This window comes from Rhipicephalus microplus, chromosome 5 (genome assembly GCF_043290135.1).
Source record: "Rhipicephalus microplus isolate Deutch F79 chromosome 5, USDA_Rmic, whole genome shotgun sequence".
In the NCBI taxonomy this organism is placed as follows: domain Eukaryota; kingdom Metazoa; phylum Arthropoda; class Arachnida; order Ixodida; family Ixodidae; genus Rhipicephalus; species Rhipicephalus microplus.
The window spans coordinates 122,902,600-122,912,813 of NC_134704.1; the positions used below are offsets into that span (position 1 = coordinate 122,902,600).

Consider the following 10,214-nt stretch of genomic DNA (forward strand, 5'->3'; position numbering starts at 1 on the left):
ATAAAACAAACCACCTCTCACTAAATGTAACCTTGGTTAACATGCTAAGCAGCGCATGGGTCGACTTAAGGTTTTGTTCATCACGGGCACCTTGCCCGATGATAACGCGTCTTTGAAAGTGAGGCACACCATGAATTGAATGTTGTTTCTGTTGCTGTTACTCGTACCACACTCTTCGAGTACGCCACGCGGGTTCATCGCGCGTCTGCGTAATCTGGTTTCCCGACGACATGACGTGATTGCTGAGAAAGTGTAAGGGAGAAAGGCCACAGCGTCTTACCCAGCCCCTTACTATGGTGTACTGGAATGGGGCTGTGTGCCGTCTTCACAGCAAACCAATGGGACAGTAGTGGTCACTTTTGCGTTGACGCCACCTGTAGGGTGCCACCATCTAATGGTGTGCCTAGCGCGCGTCTTTCAAATTCGCATTGCCGACCTTTGTGCAGATTTTGATTAAATTAGTCACATAACAATCGAAATTGAAAGTATCTGTAAGATTAAAACGCGTCCACCACATATGGATGCATTAATGAGATATATAATGCTGTTTCTGCGTAGTCCCGCTCGCAGAATTTCTATCACTGAACAGAGACCCAGGTCGTCTGCTAGCTTACTGTTTTAAATGCAGAAAGGATAAGAAAGCAGATCACTATTCATTTGATCTCTATGTACCCCTGCTTAGCTATCACACTAACTTGAAGTCATGCGAAGAAACAAATAAAGCGGCCCTGAAGGATTACGTTATCAACGGGTGAGTTTCAATCCACCACACACCTACATGAGCCATGACAGTAACCAGTCGCACTGTTAAAAAAATGACGCTTAAGGATGTACTGCTCTACGTGTTTGTACATTTTCTAATCATTTTTATACATTTTACGACCACTGTGGCAGATACAAGTACCAATATAGGATGCTTTGTATCTCAGCTGTTTATAAATTGATTCAGAGGGCGCAGACAAAGTAGTACATTGTGCTCCGGCAGCACTGGCCATCATCGCAAAACGAGCCACGTCTGGGACGCCAGACGGCACACTGTCCCATTCCAGTACACCATACCCTTACACAGGCAGGAACGCGCTAGTGCGTGAGCGCGTTCTGGCAGTGCTTGGGCTGAATGTTGCGCATGCGCTGTAAGGGCGTTCACGCTGCACAGCAACAGATGGAACTCCGCCATGAACTGCTTCGCATCTAAAATGAAGTAAGAAGTCTGGTCTCCGAAGAACAGCAGGCTTTTGCATTCACTCCTGGAGATGTGTGACATACTGCCGACTTTCAGGAGCTTGCTTGACAAACTTCTTATGCCTGCACCTTGTCCTTCGGCAGAGGCGCGTACACTTCACCAGTGATTTGATAGGTGCTCCCGTCGGGTATGGGAACGCTGACATCATGCAGAGTGATTGGGCAGTCCAACACATGACGTCACGCTTTGCTCTCCGATGCGTATCGTACGACTGCAAACGGTTCATCACCATCAGAGGCACCTGTAGCGATGTCACCTTCTCGATCTTTCCATTGCATCTCATCATCGATGACCCTTTGGCGACATAATTTACTGATCATATTTTACTGGTCACCTCATCGAGGAATGCTCTTCTTTTACTTTGCAAGACATTTCTTGTGCATATATAATGTATATAGGCTATCACAATGTATAAGTACATACAAGTGTTAATTAATAAACGTTGTGTTGGTAATGTACATATAACAACGTTTTCATGGCCATATATGATGGTAGGAGATGTGTACGGATCATTTTCGAGCAAGCTCCTCCAACACCATTCGCTTTGTGGATATGGCGATGATTTTTGTCACTTTGAACAGCAGCACCGTCTCAGCTTGGCAATACTCTGAGATCGTCCGCACAACCGATATGCAGTGCAGTGCAGCTCCTAGCGAATATCATAGCTATGGGTAGTACATATATAGCACAGCAAAGAATTTGGAATGATACGTGAAAGTGAGCAGGACTGATGACGGCGTTCGGAGTAGGGAAAATGAAATGAGAGGGTAAGCCAAAGCATATCTATGTTACCACGTATAGTATAACATATACAGGGGTGGGAAAGAGAAGTATGTGTCAAGTAGATCCTAGGATAACATGGTCAAGTGTTGTATAGTATACCAAAGAGGTACGACAGGAATGTGACTTTGAGGAGGAGAGAAAGTAGGAGGGTGGAGTATAGAGGAAAAATCATATCTAGTGGAGATCCGGAACGCCAAGCATACATTTTACCACGATGACTTACCAAAGCTACTAACCAGCAACCCCAGGAAATTTTGGCAACTTTTAAATCTAAAGCAGACTCACGACATCACACTGACTAACGACGCGCACAAACCAGTGAGAGACCATGAAGGTGGGGAAATATTTAACACCGCATTCGCATCTGTCTTTACTCAAGAACTTGACGCACCTTCACAGTCACCATCAGTTAACATCGAAGCATTCATGCCAACTATCTCGTTTTTCGAAGAAGGCATTGCGTCCGTAATCGATAACATGAAGCTTGCATCATCAGCCGGTATGGACTCAATTAACTCTAAGCTACTGAAGAATGGTAAATCAATTTGTGCCACCTATTTATCTCTGATTTTTTTCACAGTCACTCGCCTCAGGAATCATTCCAGATGACTGGAAAACGGGGAAGGTCGTTCCAGTGTACAAATCAGGTAACAGAGACTCACCCTTGAACTACCGCCCCATTTCATTAACTAGTGTACCCTGTAAAATCATGGAACACGTCATTTACCCTCAAATCGCAAGTTTCTTCGACTCATGTAATTTTTTGCATCGATCACAACACGGATTTCGTAAAGGTCTCTCCTGCGAAACACAATTAGCGCTCTTTCTTCACGACTTGCACACTAACCTAGACCGTAACATGCAGACTGATGTGATTTTTCTAGATTATGCGACAGCTTTTGATAAAGTTCCTCACCGCCGCCTTTTGCTAAAACTTTCACACCTGCACCTAGACCCTAACAATCTTCATTGGATTGAACAGTTTCTCACTAACCGTTCTCAGTCAGTCTTTGTTAATGGTCACCTATCTAAGTCTCTCCCAGTTACATCAGGCGTTCCCCAAGGATCTGTCCTTGGTCCCCTTCTATTCCTAATATATATTAACGACTTGCCCGATCGTGTATCCTGCAGCATTCACATGTTCGCGGACGACTGTGCCATTTATCACACTATCAGTAACCAGCATGATCAACTGTACCTCCAAACTGATCTTAACAACGTGCTTAATTGGTGTAACACATGGTTAATGACGCTTAATCCTTCTAAATGTAAACTTGTGTCCTTTTCCCGTCGCCACAGCCCATATCGCTTCCAGTATTTCATCGTTAACACCGCAATTGAATCAGTACCATCTTATAAATATCTTGGATTAACCTTGTCTTATGATTTATCATGGCGTACCCACATCGCTAAAGTAGTTTCAGCATCTAATAAAGCACTTGGTTTTCTCAAATGCCATCTCCACCTAGCCACCCTACATGTAAAATTACTTGCGTACAAATCTTTAATCAGACCGAAATTAGAATATGCATCTGCCATATGAAGCCCACATCAAGCGTATTTAATCAAAGCATTAGAAGCAGTACAAAACCGTGCTGCCAGATTCATTCACTCATCTTACTCATACGATATCAGTATTTCATCTTTGAAAGCGAAATCCGGACTGCCACCCCTTTCTTTGCGCCACCGCACTGCAACTCTCGTGCTTTATCACAAATTATTTCATTCTTCCCTCAATCAGCCACCTTATATAGCAGCCGCAGCACGCATATCTCATCAAACCAGTCATCCATTTCAGGTTTCGCGCCCATCATCGCGCACCACTGCTTTTTCTGCATCGTTCTTTTTTCGAGGAGCCACGGACTGGAACGGCCTCCCCCGGGACATCGCCAACATCGCCTTATCATCTGCCTTTAAAGACCGTATTATTGATTATCTTCAATGCTAAACAACTTTTACTGCTTATTGTTAACCTAAATAAAACTCCACCCCTTATGTAATGCCCCTCCTAGAAAGGGGGGCTTTAAGGTAATAAACTGAACTGAACTGAGATAAAAACCTTGTATGGCATAGTTAAGCAAGGATGTAGAATAGATAGTGACAGTTAGAAGTGATGTGCAGGTAAGGAGAGGGCAAAAGAGGCGGTAATACAGAAGAACATAGCATAGACTTGTATAGTAAAGTACGGCAAGGGCATGGTAAAGGGGCTTGAAGTGCTGTGATGGTGAGGAGGAGAAATAAAGAGGGGTGACGTTGGAGCATAGTATAGCCATATATGGTATTGCTTAGTAAGAGAGAGGCAAATGACAATGAAGGTGAGAAAGAGTGAGGCGTAGATGAGGAACAGGAAGAGAGGGAAACCGTAAGCTCCATTGTTTCTGAGTCTCTGCGCCACAAGCGCGCAGTTGGCCCTTTATTTTGTTCTATAGACAGCAATCGTCTTTCATGTATTACGAGAACTAACAGTCAGGCCTAAGCAAGGGCGCATATTCTTGATTACGTGAATTGTGGTCTTCCGGATGTACAACATCGGGAGTGAGTAACTTCCATGGCTTTCGTTGTTTTAATGTGCACTTACATGGACACGGGTGTCGGCAACCGGCGCACTTATTAGGGTAGTAGTTTGTTAAACGAACTGCCGAACTAGCAGTTCAGGGTCTTTGGGAGACGCTTTTTTACCTTCCGTGTAAATAGTCACATTTTCATTTCAAGTTGTACACGGGACGGCTCAGTGCTCTCCCATAGTTGAGTACGAAGTACTCAAAATCGTTAAACATTTTTTTTTAAATAAACAGGTCCTTCTATACTCGAGTGCGCAGCACTCTTTATTGTTTACGATTTGTTCTGATTACAGCCACTCGCGTTCAAGTTACGATATTATTTTTTAAACTCGGCCTCATCAAGTACGACGTCAGAATAGTCCAATCGGTACCCGCCGCTGGGTGGCGTCATAATCCTCCAATCCGGAGTCGCTGCGCTGGGTTGCACCCATGGTAGGGTGGCTAGAATGGCCTACCCAAGTACGAGTGAGATCGCTACGCATTGTGTAAGACTCGCCAGACTGGATGGCGACGATGCATCATCTGGTAGGAACTGGACCCGTGCGTGGAGAGAGCTAGTCGTGCGTTGCGCAAGACACACTGGCGCCCTTGGGCTAGGTGACGTCGTTGAGAGGAGGCATCAGGTGGGCTCGCTCACTGGCCTTGACACAGATTGCCTTTGCAGAGGCAATGGCGTTTGGTCTGGGCTTCTCAGGCATAACAATACAGAAGGCTTTCAGCTGTCCCATAGAATAGTACCATGTACTCTAAATCGCTGACCATTATTTTTCTAAACATTAGGCGTAACAACGTTACTGGGTATCGCGTGCATCTAAAAACTCGAACAGCATGCCCTAACAATGTAGTATATCTTGCACTCTGAATCGTTTAGCATTTGTTCTGAACACAGCCCAAGGGCTGCCGTTCGTAGTGTTTATCTAATTAAACGTCTGTTAGGTAATTGTTATGGGTACTCTGTTAAACACTTTTTCTGAGCGCACTACAACATAGTGATGTTTGTCGTGACAAACAGATGTACCCATTTGTATGCGCCCCTTATTACCAAAGCGTTACGAAATTTTCGCTTTTTTTAAATATACTGTAAATAAACCTTTTCTAAAAAGTGTGTGTACATAAAATGCTGTATCCGCTAGTATGCAGTGCGGCGAATCGTCAACTATTTATTCTAAACAGACTATTGTGTGTATGTGAGAAACATCAGTTGTGAGTGTCGGGTCCACGTCATTTCATATTTTAGGTCCATGCAAGTCAAATAAAGCCTGTTTGGTCATCCTCGTTAACGTACACCTACCCAGAAAATGTTGAGTTTAAATGTTATTGATGTTATGCGTTTACGATGCAATAAGTGTTTGCAAACACAAGCAACTGGAAGATAGCTAGAATTTCCACTTGTCGAGGATCAACAGCTTGGAGTTCTCGTAGGGTACGCGCTGTCATGTTGCACGCGTAGTTTTTAACGCGAAAAAAAATAATAAGCCGTAAATTGCGGTTCTGGTGGGGATGAATAACATCAGAAACCGTTGACCGCGTTCTCATAGTAGAGTACACCATAGAAATTGTAAAACTGACTAGATGGGACTCTTGCGCTAAGATCGTTCAGCGACCATGAGAATTATGGGTAGTACCTAAGCTTCTCTTTAGTGCTCGTGCTTTCGCACGACGAACGCACTTGTTGCTTCGTTTATTGCCGTGTTTCGGTTTTGTTTCGAAGTAAAGAACAAACCGTTTCAAACTTAATGAACTGATTTGAATTGGAGAGCCTAAAATATTAAAGTGGTGAAGCGTAACTGCCGAACGTTTGCCGATTCGTGTTTCGTGACAACGCGGCTTCCAGCCCCGTGAAGCCAAACAGAACGCAAAATATATGAAAGCTACGCCAACTCAGCTGCTGTTCATAATTCCCATGCTCGCTGAAGCACCATACGTTGCAGCTCCCATTGGCATTAGCGCCAGAGTTCCCTCTAGTTTATGCTTAGGAAACTCTATGGAGTACACGACACTCTGAACACGTCATACGGTGACGTCATCACGTGATACCCCCTTCCCTCGACGCCATGAATTATAGCGGAGGCTGCGCTGCATGGCTGGAGAGGGACAATGGTAAAGCAGGAAGCATGGCTGAAAATGAGGTGCAGGTGTGCAAGTTTAGTCGGTGTCGCTGCGTGTGCCTTCAGTGTGACTACAGAATTGGCTAACAAATAGCTGTGAGCACAACAAGGCTCAGACGGAGTCTTCCAGTGACCATAGGCGGACTGTGCGTCGTAGTGTAAATATCACGACGACAAGACAAAACACGCTCCCAAAAAGAATCGGCAGACGAAAATTGGTGCCGTATCTTTCTAGTGTACACGCACCTTGAGAGAACACGGCCGCTATAGGTACACTTTTGGTAACGTTTTTTCGTGTTGAGAGCGCAGCTTGTGGAAGCTCCCACCTGCTGTGGGGGCACAGAGCGCGCGCACTTATTGTTGCCACGATAGCGCATCAACGATCCTTGTTCGCTCGTGAGATAAGCGCGCGCAGACGACCCCAGCCGGAAAAGCGATGTTCGCTCCACAAAAGGAGGAGGCTAGCGCATTTTCCCGCGTATATACATATATATACTTATATATACATATACGTGAATGTCGGTGGCGGCGACGGCAAAGACCAGCCAAGACAGTCCATATATTTGCTATCGAAATAAAACAATCATCCTTTTCGAAGTGCAGATCAAGAGCATGCGCTGCATATTTCTCCAATGTTCAGGGACAGCTTACCATCGTTCGACAGTAGTTCGCATCGCTCACTAAAAGACTGTTTGTTATACGTATAGAGGGCGTTATAATTGTACCTTTACTGTCTGTGTCAATGTTTGTAGCGTCTTATATGGGTATGAACATGTTTAAAGCACACAGTTACAGCTTGTCACCACACCCCCGGCACAGCATGTCGTACTCTTCATTATCCGCCTTTCATGATTACAAATAAACGTACATTGTTTCCCGAAAGCGATGTCAGAATTATGACATTTTCGTAGGGGTTCAATAAATCATTCGCCCACATTGAAGAGAAACCTGCCTCTTCGTATGCCATATGGCTTTAGGGTGTACAACTTCATAGCACAGGTATGTCGCTTGACGTGAGTCGTTGTCGTGCTGATTTACGGCTATAGTCACTTCACGTTGCAACAACTTCCGTTGAGATCGGAATGACCGAAATTTCCAGAAGTTGTATGTGGCCGATATGAATGCCGCCTGTAATGAAAACGATCGCTCACCTTTTCTGGAGGCTGGAGAGCGACACCTTCCTGCCGAGCAGAAGAACTTCAGTCCTGGACAGAAGCAGTCGTCGTGCGAGTGGCATGTGCGGCCCATCACGCTTCGACCGCAGCGCTCCTGTAAATAAGCGAGAGCAGATGACGTCACAGACACGCAGATTTTCACACAGCCAACCGAATTCACTCAAGGGGACGTTCATTGCATATGAGTAACAGCAGCTTAAGTGACCTACAACTGCTCCTGGTAACAAAATAGACCAGCGCCATTTGCTAGCATGAAGGAACAGACACGATGTATGCAACTACGACATTATCAAAGATCACCGATAAGAATTACAAAGGGGAACAGAAATACTCACTCTGTTTTCACACAATCACATATCAGTCGGAAGAAGTGCTACATTTACGCTCAAAACTTGCCACTCACTTTTCCGGAGTAGGGGACAATTATTATTCCCATTCCCCATTCACTGTAAAGAATAGAATGGTGCTTCACATTTCGCTCAATTCACTGCTACTTCCTTAGAGGCACAAGCCGCGCAACCACCAACATCACTTTGGTTCTGTCGTCGATTGCGTATAACTCAATAGGTTGTATAGAGGAAAAAAAAAGGAAGAAAGTGGAGCTTTGAATCTGTAGCCGTTGTCGGCTGTTTTAAATGCGAAGCATTTCTTAGCAAACTTCGGCGACATTGAGCGTATCTGTCCTTATGTCTGTCTATCTATCTATCTATCTATCTATCTATCTATCTATCTATCTATCTATCTATCTATCTATCTATCTATCTATCTATCTATCTATCTATCTATCTATCTATCTATCTATCTATCTATCTATCTATCTATCTATCTATCTATCTATCTATCTATCTATCTATCTATCTATCTATCTATCTATCTATCTATCTATCTATCTATCTATCTATCTATCTATCTATCTATCTATCTATCTATCTATCTATCTATCTATCTATCTATCTATCTATCTATCTATCTATCTATCTATCTATCTATCTATCTATCTATCTATCTATTGTAGAAAACAGATTGAAGATGGAGCTCGGAGGCGAGGAAGAAGAAGTAGCCAGGGGCACGCTCTGCATATTTTTTTTATTCCTGTTCTGTCAACAATAAACCGAAGACGTCTCCGTTCTGCAGTCTCTCTGGTCCTTCTGAAACATGGTGCCGAGTCCAGGATATCTGAGGGCAGATGCAGAGACTTCAACCCCATTCGCAAAAACGGGTTGAAGAACGAAGCAGCGGCGTCTGGCTCAAGGACGAACCGTCGAGAGAAGGACCACGACCGGTGACTGTTGGCAACGCACATAAACAGGCAAGAGCTCTTTCAACACGTTTTAAGCATGAATAAAAAGGTCCTATCGAAGAAGCGGAAGACGCTTCGAGCAAATGTGACGACGCTTACGAGCGAAATCGATAAGAAGACAGAAAAAGACGCCGATCGAGCGCAACTTATGACGCTTCTGAACCAGATGAAGAGCGTGTCACAGATGTTAAGACAATTTAACGAACAGATTGAACCGTTCATTAAAGAAGACGACGCGGAGGCGGAATTTGAAAGAGTTTTGCATTATGAGATGAAGATCGTTGCTGCAACGACAAAAATAGAGGAGCAATTACGCGAGTTAGAACAAGCGACGCAACTGACTACGAGAATAGTCAGAGAACAGGCGAGCTCAGTGCAAGGTACTAACCAAATCTCGGAGACGCAAGAGCTTGTTAAGTTGCCACGTCTTGAGATGATCAAGTTTGATGAAAAAAACAGCATGGCCAAGGTTTTGGCATCAGTTCGAGACATCGGTGCATAATAGAGTGAACGTGCCGAACAATGAAAACTTTAATTACCTTCTGGCGTCTCTGAGCGGGGAGGCTGCGTCCCTCATAGAAGGTTTGCAGTTTTCTGATCAGAATTACGAGCATGCAGTCGCTCTTTTGAACCAAACCTTCGGACGAGAAGATAATTTAAAAGAGACCTACATAAAAGAGCTTGCAAATTTGGGAACAGTGAAGAGTCCTAAAGATGTAGATGGGTTGAAGAAACTCTTCCAAAAGTTGCAAGTGAACACACGAGCACTGCAGTCGTTGGGAGTGGAAATGGATAGTTATGCCACAATGATAGCTCCTGTTGTAAAATCTGCGCTACCGGTGGATATGAGGATTAAGATGAAGATGAAGGAGTTAAAGAAAGGTGACAACATACCAGCAACTACGGAATCGGACTCAGCGTCAAGAGACAGCACGAGCAGTTTGAAAGAAATTATGGAGTTTTTAAACATATATATACGAAGGAGAGAAGAAACTCGAGAGGAAAAATACGAAGTGACCCAGTCACCACACAGTATGAGGTGGA

At 44.2% G+C, this 10,214-nt stretch overlaps 1 long non-coding RNA gene across 1 annotated transcript in view; it reads right to left on the minus strand.

Annotated features, from left to right (window-relative positions):
* The window catches only part of LOC142817921 (uncharacterized), a 121,512-nt gene extending 113,571 nt beyond the window's left edge, over positions 1-7,941 (minus strand). The window contains exon 1 of the long non-coding RNA XR_012895419.1: positions 7,847-7,941. This is a non-coding gene — a long non-coding RNA (uncharacterized LOC142817921). The remainder of the gene's footprint in view (positions 1-7,846) is intronic.
* Between the last annotated feature and the right edge of the window lie 2,273 nt (positions 7,942-10,214).